The sequence below is a fragment of the Stenella coeruleoalba genome, assembly GCF_951394435.1.
Source record: "Stenella coeruleoalba genome assembly, chromosome: 4".
Classification (NCBI taxonomy): Eukaryota; Metazoa; Chordata; class Mammalia; order Artiodactyla; family Delphinidae; genus Stenella; species Stenella coeruleoalba.
Window position 1 is genome coordinate 87,222,985 of NC_137149.1, and position 18,807 is coordinate 87,241,791.

Here is an 18,807-nt window from a genome sequence, read left to right on the forward strand (position 1 = left end):
AATCTGTTTCTTGCAATTCTGTCTTGCATTCAGATCCTCTTCTTTGCCTTACCTCAACATATTTTTGGACGTTAGTTTTCATTTATAACTCTGCAGGTTTGTGAATTGCAGTGACCCTGAGCTCCATTTTTTAAGTTGCTCTTTTGTGAGCTGGCCTCAAACCCGCAGGATTGCTTCAGGCCCTATTTTGGCTCCGGCGAGGCAGGCTGAGCCTTTCTTTAATTCTTATTCTTAATGGGAAATTAGAGTGATATGTGCCCGTCCAAACCCCTACAACTCTTCTCTCATTGGTTCCCCCTCTTCCCGTTCATCCTCCTCACAATTTGCAAAATGTGTGAAACAGAAGTTTAAATGTGCTGATTCTCCAAGTGGGGAGATTCTAAGTAGCGTGGCTGGAATGGTGAACAGGAGCACCAGGAGAGGATAAATGAGGTGCATTTTAGACACATCTCCCGATCACATGGTGTACAGTCCTCTGGGTTTTCCATGCATGTTTTAGCTGTAGGAAGATCCCTTGAACCTGCAGATTTGGGACCCATTGAATGGGTACCAGGTAGTATTACTTTAAAGGGTGTGCATTTCCTCACCCAACCTCACATTTCTCTTAGCGCAAACAGTTTCCAGCCTTATGTCTCATCCTGCTGTGGGTCTAGATGTGTTCAATCCATGTTGCATCACCGTCCCTGAGGAAAAGTTGTAAGAGGTTTTCTCTGTCTCTCTGTCGTTTATTTTTTTCAATTTATTACTATATTGGTTACAGCTGATTTTCAAAGCTCTGTTTCTTGCTGCTGTACATCCACTTGATTCACGTACAGAGAGACATCAATAAATTCTTTTTCAGATTCTTACCAGTCGTATATATTCTTTTCCGGTGACTTGAGTGTGCTGAGTGCAGTTCTTTTAGCTACCGTGTAGGCCTTGTTGATTATCAGTTTGGTATTTGGAATGGTATCTTTGCTAATTTCAACCTCCTGAATGATGCCTCACCCCTCCCCACCTTTCCCGTTTAGCAGCCTTATGCGTGTTTTCTACATATTTGACTATGTTTTTGTTTTGTAATTTATTTCATGTGTAGCCATTTTGGATTCCACCTTTAAGTGATATCTTATGATATGTGTCTTTTTCTTTTTGAATTCTGTCACTTAGAATGATCATACGTAACTCCTCCGGAGTTGTTACAACTGGCCATATTTCATTGATTTCCAGGCTGAATAATATTCCACTCTACCTAAGTACCACATCTCTATCCATTTTTTCCCTCCAGAGACATTTAAGTTATATCCTAGTCGAGGATCTTTTAAACAGAGAGGGGGTAAACATTGGGGTGCCTGTGTCCTCTCGATTTTTGTTTATCCCAAGATATACGCCCGTGAGTGCAAGTGCCCTATGCTCTGTAGCTCATTTTTTAGATGCTTTAGTAAACACAATACACTTCTCCAGAATGGCCGTTGGCAATATACATTTCCACTATAAGTCTCACAGGGCTCCCTCTTCTCGTTGCCCTGTCCTGCATTTCTGTTGTTTACGCTTTATGAGGATGGCTCTTCTGACTGATGCGAAGTGATATCTTTTGTGGTATTGACTTCCAGTGCCCACCTGTTTGGTTGGCTAAAAAAGTGTATGCCCTTTTCTTGAATATATACAGAAAAGAACGCATACACCCTTTTTGGCCAACTGCAATGTTGGCAATGTTCAGCTCCTTTTCTTGTGCTTAATGGCGAGTCCTTTCTACCTCCTCAAATCCCTTTCCTGCCATTCTCCCTTGCTTACAAGTCCTTTTCTCTGACTTTCCTCAAGACATTTTTCAGTGATGGATATTTTCAACTCTGCAGTTTTGTGAATTTTACTGCCCCTGAGTTCCATTGTTCAACTCGTGTTTATGGGAACTGGCCACAAAGCAGCGGGATTTCCTCAAGCCCTATACTGTTTCCATGGGCAACCCTAGCCTTTGGTCAATTCGTCTTCCTGATTGGAAATTAGAGTGACATGTGCCTGTCTGAACACCTAGGACTTGTCTCTCATTGTTCCTCATCCTTCCGCTTCATCCTCTGGACAAATTCCAAACTGTACGCAACAGGATGTTGACAGTGCTGACTTCTCCAAGTGGGGAGACTGTTAGTAAAGACGCTGGAGGGGTGAACCCGAGCACCAGGAGATGAGGAGATGAGATGCCTTTTCCAAACTCTTCCCGATCAGACGGTATACCATCCTCTGGGTGTGACAGACATGTTTTAGCAGTAGGAAGAGTCCCATTCATGTAAGGAGAACACCAGGGCTTTTTCAAAATCAGTGTCTCCCCGAAACCCAAACTGGGGAATTTTTTAAGCTACGGCTACACATATGTTCATTAAGGGCCTTGGGAAGTAGGCAGAGTCCAAACTTTAGATGATTGAAGTCTTCAGGGTCAGAAGCACTCACCACCAGCTTCCCTTAGGCTACACTTTAACTGTCATTGATAGATGATGTCAATAAAAATATCTATTCTTTTTCAGATTATTTCCCCTTATAGGTTATTGCAAAATGTTGAGTGTAGTTCCCTGTGCTATACAGTAGTTCCTTGTTGATGATCTATTTTATACATAGCAGTGTGTATGTGTTCATTCCAAACTGTTAATTTATCCCTCCTCCCACCTTTCCCCTTTGGTAATAATAAATTATAAGATTTTATACTTCTCAGAAATGGGGGAGCTGAAAGAGAGGTATCATTTTCAATGGAAAAGCATTTAAAACAAGATTGAAGGTTTAACCAAGATTATTAGATGTACATCCTTGGAAAGAAATCACTTCGTTTCTCTAATATTGACCTGACAAATAAGACAAACCTTTTCACTGAACTTGCTTATAAAAAGTGATGGAAATATCAAATGGAAGTGTTAAAAACATCTTATTTTACCCGAGCCTTATACACTGTTCTATGTTAACTACAGTTTGGCTCACACATCTGTTCATTGAGGTTACAATAGTCTCAATTTCTGTTACTGATCCTCCAGAGTGGACCCCAACAAGTGTCCCCCTGCCCAGTGTCATTGGGGCCAACAGATCGAGACTGAGTTTGGTTCACAAGCAAAGGAAACTTTATATTTTGATCAGAGAATGGAGAGGTGAGAGCATGCACTACCCCGTGGGCTGTGGGCTGGGCTGCTGTGTAGAGATCCTGTCAGAGTCAGTGGGAGGGAGGGAGGCGGCGGAGCTCTCGAGGGCCGGGTTGGCTGTAGCTCAGACTCTATATCGTGGAGTCTGCACTGGGCCCCAGGAGCTGAGGTGTTGACCCAGCCATTCTGCACTAGGAAATCTGGTCTGAAGTGCCGGGTGTGGAACCTCTGCATGCGGGACCCTAGGAGCACGTGAGATTAGACAAAGCACAAAGGATAAAAAAGGTTAGACTTGACTTTATTGCCCAGATTCTACTTTTATCTCCCAGGGATTTTTAATGGGCTTTGCTGGGGACAAACCCCTCCTCTGCCTTTTGTCCCGTTCCTCATTCTTGGAGTGCTGAGGGTGCAGACCCTTCTTCTGTAACTGCTGAGTGCTGAGTTGGGAGCCCTCATACCCTGGGGCGAGGGTCAGAGCTTCTCCCCAGCAGCCTCCCGGTGACGTTGATTGTCCCCAGGACCCCTGCCTCCCTGCTCGTCCACCTGAGCACCAGCATTGGAAGTGTTATAGATTCTAATGACCTTTAAGGGTCCAGGAGAGAGATGTGCAGAGACGCTGTGGGGGCCGGTTTCACCCCGCCCCACATTTGTTCGGCCACCTTAGGCTGACCGTCTCTGCCAGCCTAGATGCTCTGACCAGTAGTCTGCGCTTTCTTCAATTAGGCCCCTGAATTAACGTACAAACAGCACCAGGTGTCAGAGCCCTGCCCGCTCAACTCCCAGACAGTTCAGGGTCAGTGGTGATCAAGGACCATGATGGCTACTGAGTCAACAGCCTTTTGAAGTAAACAGGAGTCCAGCCGGTCTTATTGGCCACCATCATCACGGTGTCTGTAGGCTTTTCTATGGTGACAGTGTGGTATACTGTTCCCCCGCCAAGATTATTAGCTCCCCTCTGGGTGCAGTAAGTCCTGCAAGCAGTAGTCTACTCTTTTGGGACACACTCTTGTTGTTTTATGAGAGAAACTCCAGGTCAAGTGATGTTCACACGAGTCGTCATGGTGCCCTGTTGCCCCCGGTTATCTCTCTGGATGTTGGAGTTGGAGGGCCTCCTCACTCGAGGTCGGTGTGCCCACGGAGCAAACCCTGCAACTTCAGGGCATGGTTGGTGGTTAGGATCACCACGTGGGGTCCTTTTCCCTTAGGAGGGAGGTGGCCTTTTGGGCTGCTGATTTCCAGGTTTTTAGATACCGCCAGTATCTTGGCCAGATGTGGCAGTGGGCCAAGCCCCTTAGTGACCGTAGTTTATCCTACCTGGATGGCATTCTTGCATTGTTCCATTTCAAGTGGTCCCAGTTTTTGCACTAATTCTCCAATGGCGATTCACCTTTCACCAGGAATGTAAAGGTCAAAGGGTTTAGCTAAATTAGGGAGTTCCAGGGCAAGGGTCTGAATTGACTGCTCTTTCCATTCTTGAAAGGCCACTTCTGGATTCTATTCAAAAGGATCATCATCTTTTCCTTTCAGTGTTTCATATAGAGGCCCAGCTAGTAGACTGTAGCTAGGGATCCAGAAGCAGCAAACCCTGGCCTCCCCAGGAACCCCTAAGCTGTCTTCTAGTTTTAGAAAGGGGTAAGGCTGAAAATGGTTTCTTCCCTTTCCTGGGATGGGCTTCTCTGGCCTTCTGTGAGAATGAAGCCCAGGCAGGTCACCACAGTCTGTGATATTTGAGCTTTTTCTTGGACAACTTCTATCCTTTATTGGCTTGGTAGTTCAGAGGCCTCCTTAGTAGGGCTGGTGATCAGAATGTCGTCTGCATATTGAAGGAGGGTTTCCTTTTCCAGAGGTAGAACTTTTAGGTCTTTAGCTAAGCTTTCCCCAAAGATGGTGTGGGAATTTTTGCACCCTTGGGGCCAGACGGCCCGGAAGTATTGTTTTAGTTGTATGTTGAGTCCTGCCACTCACAAGCCAAAATTTCTTGTGACTCTGGGACTAATGGAATACAAAAGAAGGCATCATTGAAGACTAATACAGAATACCATGTCCTGGTGGTTGGTAGAATGACCAGCAGGGTGTAGGAATTAGGAGCAACTGGAGGTATATCCTCGGTGGCTTCACTGACTGTCCTGACATCCTTTACCAGGTCCCCAGCAGCCCATGGGGCTCTCGTGGTCAGACCAATCCCAGAATATGGAGCTCACCTGGGCAGGTACCCCACCCCCACCCCAGCCCACGGGGCTCTCGTGGTCAGGCCCCTCCCAGGATACAGAGCTACCCTTGCAGGTACCGTGGCAGGGCTGGGCACACAGGAACCGTGCACATAGCCCTCATTGCAGAGCACCCCCAGCTCACCTGTCGCTCAGAGCTGACACAGAGCACCTCAGAGCAGGACTTGAACTAACAAACAGCAGCTGCGACAGGTCTGTGACCCTGGGCATCACTCCGTGAGGCCTCCCTCCACCTGGTCTTCCAGAGACTTCCACTGCACCCGGGGCACCAGGCCTCTGTCTCCAACCACCACCCACCCCTCCTCTCCCTGACTCCTGGGTTCCTCTCATTAGGAGAGGGTTTTCTTGAAGTTGTCTCCCACTCATGGGCCAGATAAAATGATTAGAAAACAAGCCAAAGCTGCAGCCCCTTGTCTATCCTGACTCTCAGGAGCCCACACCTGTTCCTTGGACCTGGCCGGTTCAGCAAGTTCCATTTTCTGCAACTGTGAGCCCCTGAGGGGTGATGATTGGCTGACCTGGGCAGCCTTACCGTGCCGGCCAGCCCTCCCCAGGTGTGCCTGGGTTGAGATCAATATAAATACCACTCCAGGCAGCAAGAGCCCCTGCAGCCGTGCCTGACGCCATTTTCTCTGCCCTGTCAGCAGTCTCGGGGCTGGGCTGGTGGGAGGGAGTGAGAGGCCACGGCTTTGTGGGTGGCCCAGTGTGAGTGGGGCTCTGCTGGACTTTCTGCAGCAGTTGCCAGGCTGCCACCTGCTAAAGAAGAGGATGTGTCACCCATACCTGCTGCTGGAATTTCTCCCTGGGCAGAGGTGAGGAAGGAAAAAAGCAGTGGGGGCAGGGACAGGACGGGTATCTCAGGCAGGGAAATGGAAATCTTCCAGAAGAGCACCCAGGGCCAGGACCATCCTGGCTGGCCTGCAGGCACCAAGTCGGCCGGCATGCTGTCACTCGTGTGGCTCTATGGCCCTTCCTCTAGGCTTTCAAGTCCTTGTATATATTCAGGTGTTTTACCTGGGACGGGTGGGAATAGTTCAGCAGCAACTGGCCTGGGGCTCAGCTCACGTTTACTCACAGATGCCTCGGCACGGTGCCCCAGCTTTGCAATGAGGACGCTTGTTGCGTGGGGGCTGCTGGCTGAATGGGAGACGATTCCCCACCACTGACCAACTTCAGAATTGTTTACAACTGGAGCAAGTGCCCTGATACGGTTTTCCTCTGTGTAACTGGTGGGTTCTGTGTTTTTTTTCTCTTTTTCGTTTTTGGTTCAAGGTAGATTTTATTCCTCTTTTTTGTATTTACAGATATAAGCATGGAAATAATTTATTCATATAAATACATGTATGTGCAGGGAATAATTGTTTTTTCTGTTTTATTTTTTAAATTTTACTTCTTTTTAATTTTGAATTTTATTTTATATTTTTATACAGCAGGTTCTTATTGGTTATCTATTTTATACATATAAATGTATACATGCCAATCCCAGTCTCTCAACTCATCCCACCACCACCCCCCCAACAGCTTTCCCCCGTGGTTGTCCATACGTTTGTTGTCTACATCTGTTGCTCTATTTATGCCTTGCAAAATGGTTAATCTGTACAGTTTTTCTAGGTTCCACATATATGCATGAATATACAAGATTTGTTTTTCTCTTTCTGACTTACTTCACTCTGTATGACAGTCTCTAGATCCATCGACGTCTCTACAAATGACCCAATTTCATTCCTTTTCATGGCTTAGTAATATTCCATTTTATATATGTACCACAGCTTTATGCATTCGTCTGTCTGTGGGCATTTAGGTTGCTTCCATTACCTCGATATTGTAAATAGTGATGCAATGAACATTGCGGTGAATGACTCTTTTTGATTTATGGTTTTGTCTGGGTATATGTCCAGTACTGGGATTGCTGTATCATATGGTAATTCTATTGTTAGTTTCTTAAGAAATTCCATATTGTTCTCCATAATGACTGCATCAATTTATATTCCCAACAATAGTGGAAGAGGGTTCCTTTTCTCCACACACTTTCCAGCATTTTTTGTTTGTAGATTTTCAATGATGCCTATTCTACCAGGTGTGAGGTGATACCTCATTGTTGAATCCATTTCGTTGAGCAAGGGGTAGCTCTTGTCTATTACATATTTGGCTTATGGAACGGTATCTGTGCTAATTTCAAACTCTGCTTTTATGCAGCAACCCAACTCACCTTCCCCCTTAAGCAGGCATAAGTTGGTTTTCTAAATTTGAGACCCTGTTCTGTTTCGGAATGCAGTTCATGTGTAGCCAAGTTCACATTCCGTGTATTAGTGATACCTTATGAAGTTTCTTTTTCTGTGTGACTTATTTCACTTAGAATCATCGTGCCTCAATCCACTCATTATGCTGGTACGGGCCTGGTGACATAGATTTCATTGCTGAGTGGTATTCTGTTGTACATAAGTACCGCAACTTCTTTATCATTATTTGCTCTCTGGGATATTTAACTTGTGCCGTAGAAGAGATTTCTGTAAAAAGAGCCGTCCCAAATTTTGGGGTTGCTGTGTCTTTTTGATATTAATTTCCCTAAGCTATAGGACCATAAGTGGAAGTGCCCTAGGCTCTGTTGCTTTGTTTTTTAGATGTTTCAGGAAACACCATACACTTCTCCCCAGTGGTTGTTGGCAATTTACATCCCGCCCATCAGCATAACAAGGCTCCCAGTTCTCCATGGCCTGTCGTGCCTTTCTGGATTTTACACTTTTTTCAGATGGCCCTTTTGACCGGGGGGAAGTGAGACTTCATTGTAGTGCAGATTTCCTTTGCAAGCTTGCTTGGTTGGCCAAAAAGGGCGTATGCGTTTTTTCCTGAATATATTCAGGAAAAAACGCATACGCCCTTTTGGCAAAGTGCATCATTGTGGACGTTCTGCCTCTTTTCCTACGCTTTCAATGCAATTCCAGTCTACCTCCTGAAATCGGTATCCTGCAATTCTGCCCCGCTTTCAAGTCCTCTTGGCAGCCTTACTTCAGTATATTTTTGGCCGATAGCTGTCATTTATAACTCTGCAGGTTTGTGAATTACAGAGCCCCGGAGCTCCTTTCTTCAACTCGCTTTCTTGTGACCTGGCCGCAACACCGCAGGATGTCTTCAGGCCCTAATGTGGTTCCGGCATGGCATGCTGAGCCTTTGGTTAATTCCTCTTCCTGGTGGGAAATGAGAGTTAAATTTGCCCGTCCAGACACCTCCAGCTAGCCTCTCATTGGTTCTCGCTATTCCTGTTCATCTTCCGCAGAAATTGCAAACTGGGCCAAACAGGAGGTTAAAGGGACTGACTCTCCAAGTCGGGAGAGTGTTAGTAAAGCGTCTGGAATGTTGCACCCGAGTACCAGGGGACGAAAACTGAGACATATTTGAACACGTCTCCCGTTCACATGGTTGATCATACTCTGGGTTCCACATGCATGTTTTAGCTGGAGAAAGAATACCTTAAACCTGGAGAGTTGAGACCTGTGTAATGGGTACCATGCAATATGACTTCAAAGGGTCTTCATTTGCTCACCGAACCTCTCCAATCCTATCACTGCTGCGTTAATGCCCCTGTACACATGCTTGATTCTCTTTCGGAGACATAGCAATCCATAGGTTTTAAGATACTTACTAGTCAGGTACATTCTTAGGCGTTTAATATACAGTGTTGAGTCCATTTCGTTGAGCAAGGAGTAGCTCTTGTCTATTCCATATTTGGCTTAAGGAACTTTATCTGTGCTCATTTCAATCTCTGGTTTTATGCAGCACTCCAACTCACCTTTACCCTTAAGCAAGAATAAGTTGGTTTTCTAAATTTGAGACCCTGTTCTGTTCTGTAATTCAGTTCCTGTGTAGCCAAGTTTACATTCTGTGTATTACTGATACCTTATGAAGTTTCTTTTTCTGTGTGACTTATTTCAGTTAGAATCATCATACCTGAATCCACTCATTGTGCTGCTAAGGGCCTGATGACACAGATTTCATTGCTGAGTGATATTGCTTTGTAAGTAAATACCACAACTTTTTTATCCATTTTTCACTTTCTGCGATGTTGAACTTGTACTGTAAACGAGGTTCTTGTAAACAGAGCCGTTCCAAACTTTGGGGTGGCTGTGTCTATTTGATTTTAAATTCCCTAAGCTATAGGACCATAAGTGGAAGTGCCCTAGGCTCTGTTGCTTTGTTTTTTAGATGTTTCAGGAAACACCATACACTTCTCCTGAGTGGTTGTTGGCAATTTACATCCCGCCCTTCAGCATAACAAGGCTCCCAGTTCTCCATGGCCTGTCCTGCCTTTCTGGATTTTACACTGTTTTCAGATGGCCCTTTTGACCGGGGGGAAGTGAGACTTCATTGTAGTGCAGATTTCCTTTGCAAGCTTGCTTGGTTGGCCAAAAAGGGCGTATGCGTTTTTTCCTGAATATATTCAGGAAAAAACGCATACGCCCTTTTTGGCCAAGTGCATCATTGTGGACGTTCTGCCTCTTTTCCTATGCTTTCAATGCAATTCCAGTCTACCTCCTGAAATCGGTTTCCTGCAATTCTGCCCCGCTTTCAAGTCCTCTTGGCAGCCTTACTTCAGTATATTTTTGGACGATAGCTGTCATTTATAACTCTGCAGGTTTGTGAATTACAGTGCCCTTGAGCTCCTTTCTTCAACTCGCTTTCTTGTGAGCTGGCCGTAACACCGCAGGATGGCTTCAGGCCCTAATCTGGTTCCGGCACGGCATGCTGAGTCTTTGGTTAATTCCTCTTCCTGGTGGGAAATGAGAGTTAAATTTGCCCGTCCAGACACCTCCAGCTAGCCTCTCACTGGTTCTCGCTATTCCTGTTCATCTTCCGCAGAAATTGCAAACTGGGGCAAACAGGAGGTTAAAGGGACTGACTCTCCAAGTCGGGAGAGTGTTAGTAAAGCGTCAGGAATGTTGCACCCGAGTACTAGGGGAGGAAAACTGAGACATATTTGAACACGTCTCCCGATCACATGGTTGATCATACTCTAGGTTCCGCATGCATGTTTTAGCTGAAGGAAGAATACCTTAAACCTGGGTAGTTGAAACCCGTGGAATGGGTCCCATGCAATATGACTTCAAAGGGTCTTCATTTGCTCCCCGAACCTCTCCAATCCTATCACTGCTGCGTTTATGCCCCTGTACACATGCTTGATTCTCTTTCGGAGACATAGCAATCCATAGGTTTTAAGATACTTACAAGTCAGGTACATTCTTAGGGGTTTAATATGCGGTGTTGAGTCCATTTCGTTGAGCAAGGAGTAGCTCTTGTCTATTCCATATTTGGCTTAAGGAACTTTATCTGTGCTCATTTCAATCTCTGGTTTTATGCAGCACCCCAACTCACCTTTACCCTTAAGCAAGCATAAGTTGTTTTTCTGAATTTGAGACCCTGTTCTGTTCTGTAATTCAGTTCCTGTGTAGCCAAGTTTCCATTCCGCGTATTACTGATATCTTATGATGTTTCTTTTTCTGTGTGACTTATTCCAGTTAGAATCATCACACCTGAATCCACTCATTGTGCTGCTAAGGGCCTGATGACACAGATTTCATTGCTGAGTGATATTGCTTTGTAAGTAAATACCACAACTTCTTTATCCATTTTTCACTTTCTGCGATGTTGAACTTGTACTGTAAACGAGGTTCTTGTAAACAGAGCCGTTCGAAACTTTGGGGTGGCTGTGTCTTTTTGATTTTAAATTCCCTAAGCTATAGGACCATAAGTGGAAGTGCCCTAGGCTCTGTTGCTTTGTTTTTTAGATGTTTCAGGAAACACCATACACTTCTCCCCAGTGGTTGTTGGCAATTTACATCCCGCCCATCAGCATAACAAGGCTCCCAGTTCTCAATGGCCTGTTGCCTTTCTGGATTTTACACTTTTTTCAGATGGCCCTTTTGACCGGGGGGAAGTGAGACTTCATTGTAGTGCAGATTTCCTTTGCAAGCTTGCTTGGTTGGCCAAAAAGTGCGTATGCGTTTTTTACTGAATATATTCAGGAAAAAACGCATACGCCCTTTTTGGCCAAGTGCATCATTGTGGACGTTCTGCCTCTTTTCCTATGCTTTCAATGCAATTCCAGTCTACCTCCTGAAATCGGTTTCCTGCAATTCTGCCCCGCTTTCAAGTCCTCTTGGCAGCCTTACTTCAGTCTATTTTTGGACGATAGCTGTCATTTATAACTCTGCATGTTTGTGAATTACAGTGCCCCTGAGCTCCTTTCTTCAACTCGCTTTCTTTTGAGCTGGCCGCAACACCGCAGGATGGCTTCAGGCCCTAATCTGGTTCCGGCACGGCACGCTGAGCCTTTGGTTATTTCCCCTTCCTGGTGGAAAATGAGAGTTAAATTTGCCCGTCCAGACACGTCCAGCTAGCCTCTCATTGGTTCTCGCTATTCCTGTTCATCTTCCGCAGAAATTGCAAACTGAGCCATACAGGAGGTTAAAGGCGCTGACTCTCCAAGTGGGGAGAGTGTTAGTAAAGCGTCTGGAATGTTGCACCCGAGTACCAGGGGAGGAAAACTGAGACATATTTGAACACGTCTCCCGTTCACATGGTTGATCATACTTGGGTTCCACATGCATGTTTTAGCTGAAGGAAGAATACCTTAAACCTGGAGAGTTGAGACCCGTGTAATGGGTACCATGCAATATGACTTCAAAGGGTCTTCATTTGCTCACCGAACCTCTCCAATCCTATCACTGCTGCGTTTATGCCCCTGTACACATGCTTGATTCTCTTTCGGAGACATAGCAATCCATAGGTTTTAAGATACTTACAAGTCAGGTACATTCTTAGGCGTTTAATATGCGGTGTTGAGTCCATTTCGTTGAGCAAGGAGTAGCTCTTGTCTATTCCATATTTGGCTTAAGGAACTTTATCTGTGCTCATTTCAATCTCTGGTTTTATGCAGCACCCCAACTCACCTTTCCCCTTAAGCAAGCATAAGTTGGTTTTCTAAATTTGAGACCCTGTTCTCTTCTCTAATTCAGTTCCTGTGTAGCCAAGTTTCCATTCCGTGTATTACTGATATCTTATGATGTTTCTTTTTCTGTGTGACTTATTTCAGTTAGAATCATCATACCTGAATCCACTCATTGTGCTGCTAAGGGCCTGATGACACAGATTTCATTGCTGAGTGATATTGCTTTGTAAGTAAATACCACAACTTCTTTATCCATTTTTCACTTTCTGTGATATTGAACTTGTACGGTAAACGAGGTTCTTGTAAACGGAGCCGTCCCAAACTTTGGGGTGGCTGTGTCTTTTTGATTATAATTTCCCTAAGCTATAGGACCATAAGTGTAAGTGCCCTAGGCTCTGTTGCTTTGTTTTTTAGATGTTTCAGGAAACACCATACACTTCTCCCCAGTGGTTGTTGGCAATTTACATCCCGCCCATCAACATAACAAGGCTCCCAGTTCTCCATGGCCTGTCCTCCCTTTCTGGATTTTACACATTTTTCAGATGGCCCTTTTGACCGGGGGAAGTGAGACTTCATTGTAGTGCAGATTTCCTTTGCAAGTTTGCTTGGTTGGCCAAAAAGGGCGTATGCGTTTTTTCCTGAATATATTCAGGAAAAAACGCATACGCCCTTTTTGGCCAAGTGCATCATTGTGGACGTTCTGCCTCTTTTCCTATGCTTTCAATGCAATTTCAGTCTACCTCCTGAAATCGGTTTCCTGCAATTCTGCCCCGCTTTCAAGTCCTCTTGGCAGCCTTACTTCAGTATATTTTTGGACGATAGCTGTCATTTATAACTCTGCAGGTTTGTGAATTACAGTGCCCCTGAGCTCCTTTCTTCAACTCGCTTTCTTGTGAGCTGGCCGCAACACCGCAGGATGGCTTCAGGCCCTAATCTGGTTCCGGCCCGGCACGCTGAGCCTTTGGTTAATTCCTCTTCCTGGTGGGAAATGAGAGTTAAATTTGCCCGTCCAGACACCTCCAGCTAGTGTCTCATTGGTTCTCGCTATTCCTGTTCATCTTCCACAGAAATTGCAAACTGGGCCAAACAGGAGGTAAAAGGGACTGACTGTCCAAGTCGGGAGAGTGTTAGTAAAGCATCTGGAATGTTGCACCCGAGTACCAGGGTACGAAAACTGAGACATATTTGAACACGTCTCCCGATCACATGGTTGATCATACTCTAGGTTCCACATGCATGTTTTAGCTGAAGGAAGAATACCTTAAACCTGGGTAGTTGAAACCCGTGGAAAGGGTACCATGCAATATGACTTCAAAGGGTCTTCATTTGCTCACCGAACCTCTCCAATCCTATCACTGCTGCGTTTATGCCCCTGTACACATGCTTGATTCTCTTTCGGAGACATAGAAATCCATAGGTTTTAAGATACTTACAAGTCAGGTACATTTTAGGCGTTTAATATGCGGTGTTGAGTCCATTTCGTTGAGCAAGGAGTAGCTCTTGTCTATTCCATATTTGGCTTAAGGAACTTTATCTGTGCTCATTTCAATCTCTGGTTTTATGCAGCACCCCAACTCACCTTTACCCTTAAGCAAGCATAAGTTGGTTTTCTAAATTTGAGACCCTGTTCTGTTTTGGAATGCAGTTCCTGTGTAGCCAAGTTTCCATTCCGTGTATTACTGATATCTTATGATGTTTCTTTTTCTGTGTGACTTATTTCAGTTAGAATCATCATACCTGAATCCACTCATTGTGCTGCTAAGGGCCTGATGACATAGATTTCATTGCTGAGTGATACTGCATTGTACGTAAGTACCACAAGTTCTTTATCCATTTTTCACTTTCTGTGATATTGAACTTGTACGGTAAACGAGGCTCTTGTAAACAGAGGCGTCCCAAACTGTGGGTGGCTGTGTGTTTTTGATTTTAATTTCCCTAAGCTATAGACCATAAGTGGAAGTGCCCTAGGCTCTGTTGCTTTGTTTTTTAGATGTTTCAGGAAACACCATACACTTCTCCCGAGTGTCTGTTGGCAATTTACATCCCGCCCATCAGCATAACAAGGCTCCCAGTTCTCCATGACCTCTCCTGCCTTTCTGGATTTTACACTTTTTTCAGATCGCCCTTTTGACCGGGGGGAAGTGAGACTTCATTGTAGTGCAGATTTCCTTTGCAAGCTTGCTTGGTTGGCCAAAAAGGGCGTATGCGTTTTTTCCTGAATATATTCAGGAATAAACGCATACGCCCTTTTTGGCCAAGTGCATCATTGTGGACGTTCTGTCTCTTTTCCTATGCTTTCAATGCAATTCCAGTCTACCTCCTGAAATCGGTTTCTTGCAATTCTTCCCCACTTTCAAGTCCTCTTGGCAGCCTTACTTCAGTATATTTTTGGACAATAGCTGTCATTTATAACTCTGCAGGTTTGTGAATTACAGTGCCCCTGAGCTCCTTTCTTCAACTCGCTTTCTTGTGAGCTGGCCGCAACACCGCAGGATGGCTTCAGGCCCTAATCTGGTTCCGGCACGGCACGCTGAGCCTTTGGTTATTTCCTCTTCCTGGTGGGAAATGAGAGTTAAATTTGCCCGTCCAGACACCTCCAGCTAGTCTCTCATTGGTTCTCGCTATTCCTGTTCATCTTCCGCGGAAATTGCAAACAGGGCCAAACAGGAGGTTAAAGGCGCTGACTCTCCAAGTGGGGAGAGTGTTAGTAAAGCGTCTGGAATGTTGCACCTGAGTACCAGGGGAGGAAAACTGAGACATATTTGAACACGTCTCCCGTTCACACGGTTGATCATACTCTGGGTTCCACATGCATGTTTTAGCTGTAGGAAGAATACCTTAAACCTGGAGAGTTGAGACCCATGTAATGGGTACCATGCAATATGACTTCAAAGGGTATTCATTTGCTCACCGAACCTCTCCAATCCTATCACTGCTGCGTTTATGACCCTGTACACATGCTTGATTCTCTTTCGGAGACATAGCAATCCATAGGTTTTAAGATACTTACTAGTCAGGTACATTCTTAGGCGTTTAATATGGGGTGTTGAGTCCATTTCGTTGAGCAAGGAGTAGCTCTTGTCTATTCCATATTTGGTTTAAGGAACTTTATCTGTGCTCATTTCAATCTCTGGTTTTATGCAGCACCCCAACTCACCTTTCCCCTTAAGCAAGCATAAGTTGGTTTTCTAAATTTGAGACCCTGTTCTGTTCTGTAATTCAGTTCCTGTGTAGCCAAGTTTATATTCCGTGTATTACTGATATCTTATGATGTTTCTTTTTCTTTGTGACTTATTTCAGTTAGAATCATCATACCTGAATCCACTCATTGTGCTGCTAAGGGCCTGATGACATAGATTTCATTGCTGAGTGATATTGCTTTGTAAGTAAATACCACAACTTCTTTATCCATTTTTCACTTTCTGCGATGTTGAACTTGTACTGTAAACGAGGTTCTTGTAAACAGAGCCATTCCAAACTTTGGGGTGGCTGTGTCTTTTTGATTTTAATTTCCCTAAGCTATAGGACCATAAGTGGCAGTGCCCTAGGCTCTGTTGCTTTGTTTTTTAGATGTTTCAGGAAACACCATACACTTCTCCCGAGTGGTTGTTTGCAATTTACATCCCGCCCATCAGTATAACAAGGCTCCCAGTTCTCCATGGCCTGTCCTGCCTTTCTGGATTTTACACTTTTTTCAGATGGCCCTTTTGACCAGGGGGAAGTGAGACTTCATTGTAGTGCAGATTTCCTTTGCAAGCTTGCTTGGTTGGCCAAAAAGGGCGTATGCGTTTTTTACTGAATATATTCAGGAAAAAACGCATACGCCCTTTTTGGCCAAGTGCATCATTGTGGACGTTCTGCCTCTTGTCCTATGCTTTCAATGCAATTCCAGTCTACCTCCTGAAATCGGTTTCCTGCAATTCTGCCCCGCTTTCAAGTCCTCTTGGCAGCCTTACTTCAGTCTATTTTTGGACGATAGCTGTCATTTATAACTCTGCAGGTTTGTGAATTACAGTGCCCCTGAGCTCCTTTCTTCAACTCGCTTTCTTTTGAGCAGGCCGCAACACCGCAGGATGGCTTCAGGCCCTAATCTGGTTCCGGCACGGCACGCTGAGCCTTTGGTTATTTCCTCTTCCTGGTGGGAAATGAGAGTTAAATTTGCCCATCCAGACACCTCCAGCTGGTCTCTCATTGGTTCTCGCTATTCCTGTTCATCTTCCACGCAAATTGCAAACTGGGCCAAACAGGAGGTTAAAGTGACTGACTCTCCAAGTGGGGAGAGTGTTAGTAAAGCATCTGGAATGTTGCACCCGAGTACCAGGGTACGAAAACTGAGACATATTTGAACACGTCTCCCGATCACATGGTTGATCATACTCTAGGTTCCACATGCATGTTTTAGCTGAAGGAAGAATACCTTAAACCTGGGTAGTTGAAACCCGTGGAATGGGTACCATGCAATATGACTTCAAAGGGTCTTCATTTGCTCACGAACCTCTCCAATCCTATCACTGCTGCGTTTATGCCCCTGTACACATCCTTGATTCTCTTTCGGAGACATAGCAATCCATAGGTTTGAAGATACTTACAAGTCAGGTACATTCTTAGGTGTTTAATATGCGGTGTTGAGTCCATTTCGTTGAGCAAGGAGTAGCTCTTGTCTATTCCATATTTGGCTTAAGGAACTTTATCTGTGCTCATTTCAATCTCTGGTTTTATGCAGCACCCCAACTCTCCTTTACCCTTAAGCAAGCATAAGTTGGTTTTCTAAATTTGAGACCCTGTTCTGTTCTGTAATTCAGTTCCTGTGTAGCCAAGTTTACATTCCGTGTATTACTGATATCTTATGATGTTTCTTTTTCTGTGTGACTTATTTCAGTTAGAATCATCACACCTGAATCCACTCATTGTGCTGCTAAGGGCCTGATGACATAGATTTCATTGCTGAGTGATATTGCTTTGTAAGTGAATACCACAACTTCTTTATCCATTTTTCACTTTCTGCGATGTTGTACTTGTAATGTAAACGAGGTTCTTGTAAACAGAGGTGTCCCAAACTTTGGGGTGGCTGTGTCTTTTTGATTTTAATTTCCCTAAGCTATAGGACCATAAGTGGAAGTGCCCTAGGCTCTGTTGCTTTGTTTTTTAGATGTTTCAGGAAACACCATACACTTCTCCTGAGTGTCTGTTGGCAATTTACATCCCGCCCATCAGCATAACAAGGCTCCCAGTTCTCCATGGCCTGTCCTGCCTTTCTGGATTTTACACTTTTTTCAGATGGCCCTTTTGACCGGGGGAAGTGAGACTTCATTGTAGTGCAGATTTCCTTTGCAAGCTTGCTTGGTTGGCCAAAAAGGGCGTATGCATTTTTTCCTGAATATATTCAGGAAAAAACGCATACGCCCTTTTTGGCCAAGTGCATCATTGTGGACGTTCTGCCTCTTTTCCTATGTTTTCAATGCAATTCCAGTCTACCTCCTGAAATCGGTTTCCTGCAATTCTGCCCCGCTTTCAAGTCCTCTTGGCAGCCTTACTTCAGTCTATTTTTAGACGATAGCTGTCATTTATAACTCTGCAGGTTTGTGAATTACAGTGCCCCCGAGCTCCTTTCTTCAACTCGCTTTCTTTTGAGCTGGCCACAACACCGCAGGATAGCTGCAGGCCCTAATCTGGTTCCGGCACGGCATGCTGAGCCTTTGGTTAATTCCTCTTCCTGGTGGGAAATGAGAGTTAAATTTGCCCGTCCAGACACTTCCAGCTAGCCTCTCATTGGTTCTCGTTATTCCTGTTCATCTTCCGCAGAAATTGCAAACTGGGCCAAACAGGAGGTTAAAGGGACTGACTCTCCAAGTCGGGAGAGTGTTAGTAAAGCGTCTGGAATGTTGCACCCGGGTACCAGGGTACAAAAACTGAGACATATTTGAACACGTCTCCCATTCACATGGTTGATCATACTCTAGGTTCCACATGCATGTTTTAGCTGAAGGCAGAATACCTTAAACCTGGGTAGTTGAAACCCGTGGAATGGGTACCATGCAATATGACTTCAAAGGGTCTTCATTTGCTCACCGAACCTCTCCAATCCTATCACTGCTGCGTTTATGCCCCTGTACACATGCTTGATTCTCTTTCGGAGACATAGCAATCCATAGGTTTTAAGATACTTACTAGTCAGGTACATTCTTAGGCGTTTAATATGCGGTGTTGAGTCCATTTCGTTGAGCAAGGAGTAGCTCTTGTCTATTCCATATTTGGCTTAAGGAACTTTATCTGTGCTCATTCCAATCTCTGGTTTTATGCAGCACCCCAACTCACCTTTACCCTTAAGCAAGCATAAGTTGGTTTTCTAAATTTGAGACCCTGTTCTGTTCTGTAATTCAGTTCCTGTGTAGCCAAGTTTACATTCCGTGTATTACTGATATCTTATGATGTTTCTTTTTCTGTGTGACTTATTTCAGTTAGAATCATCATACCTGAATCCACTCATTGTGCTGCTAAGGGCCTGATGACACAGATTTCATTGCTGAGTGATATTGCTTTGTAA

The 18,807-nt window shown here is 44.7% G+C and overlaps 1 long non-coding RNA gene across 18 annotated transcripts in view; it reads left to right on the plus strand.

The window, feature by feature from the left end:
• The window catches only part of LOC307185334, a 3,778,167-nt gene that overhangs the window by 690,905 nt on the left and 3,068,455 nt on the right, over positions 1 to 18,807 (plus strand). Inside the window, exon 1 of one of the 18 annotated variants that reach the window (XR_013828005.1) lies at positions 17,131 to 17,228. The exons of the other annotated variants lie outside the window; for them this stretch is intronic. This is a non-coding gene — a long non-coding RNA (uncharacterized lncRNA). Of the gene's footprint in view, positions 1 to 17,130; positions 17,229 to 18,807 lie in introns of those variants that run through there. 18 annotated transcript variants of the gene reach the window in all.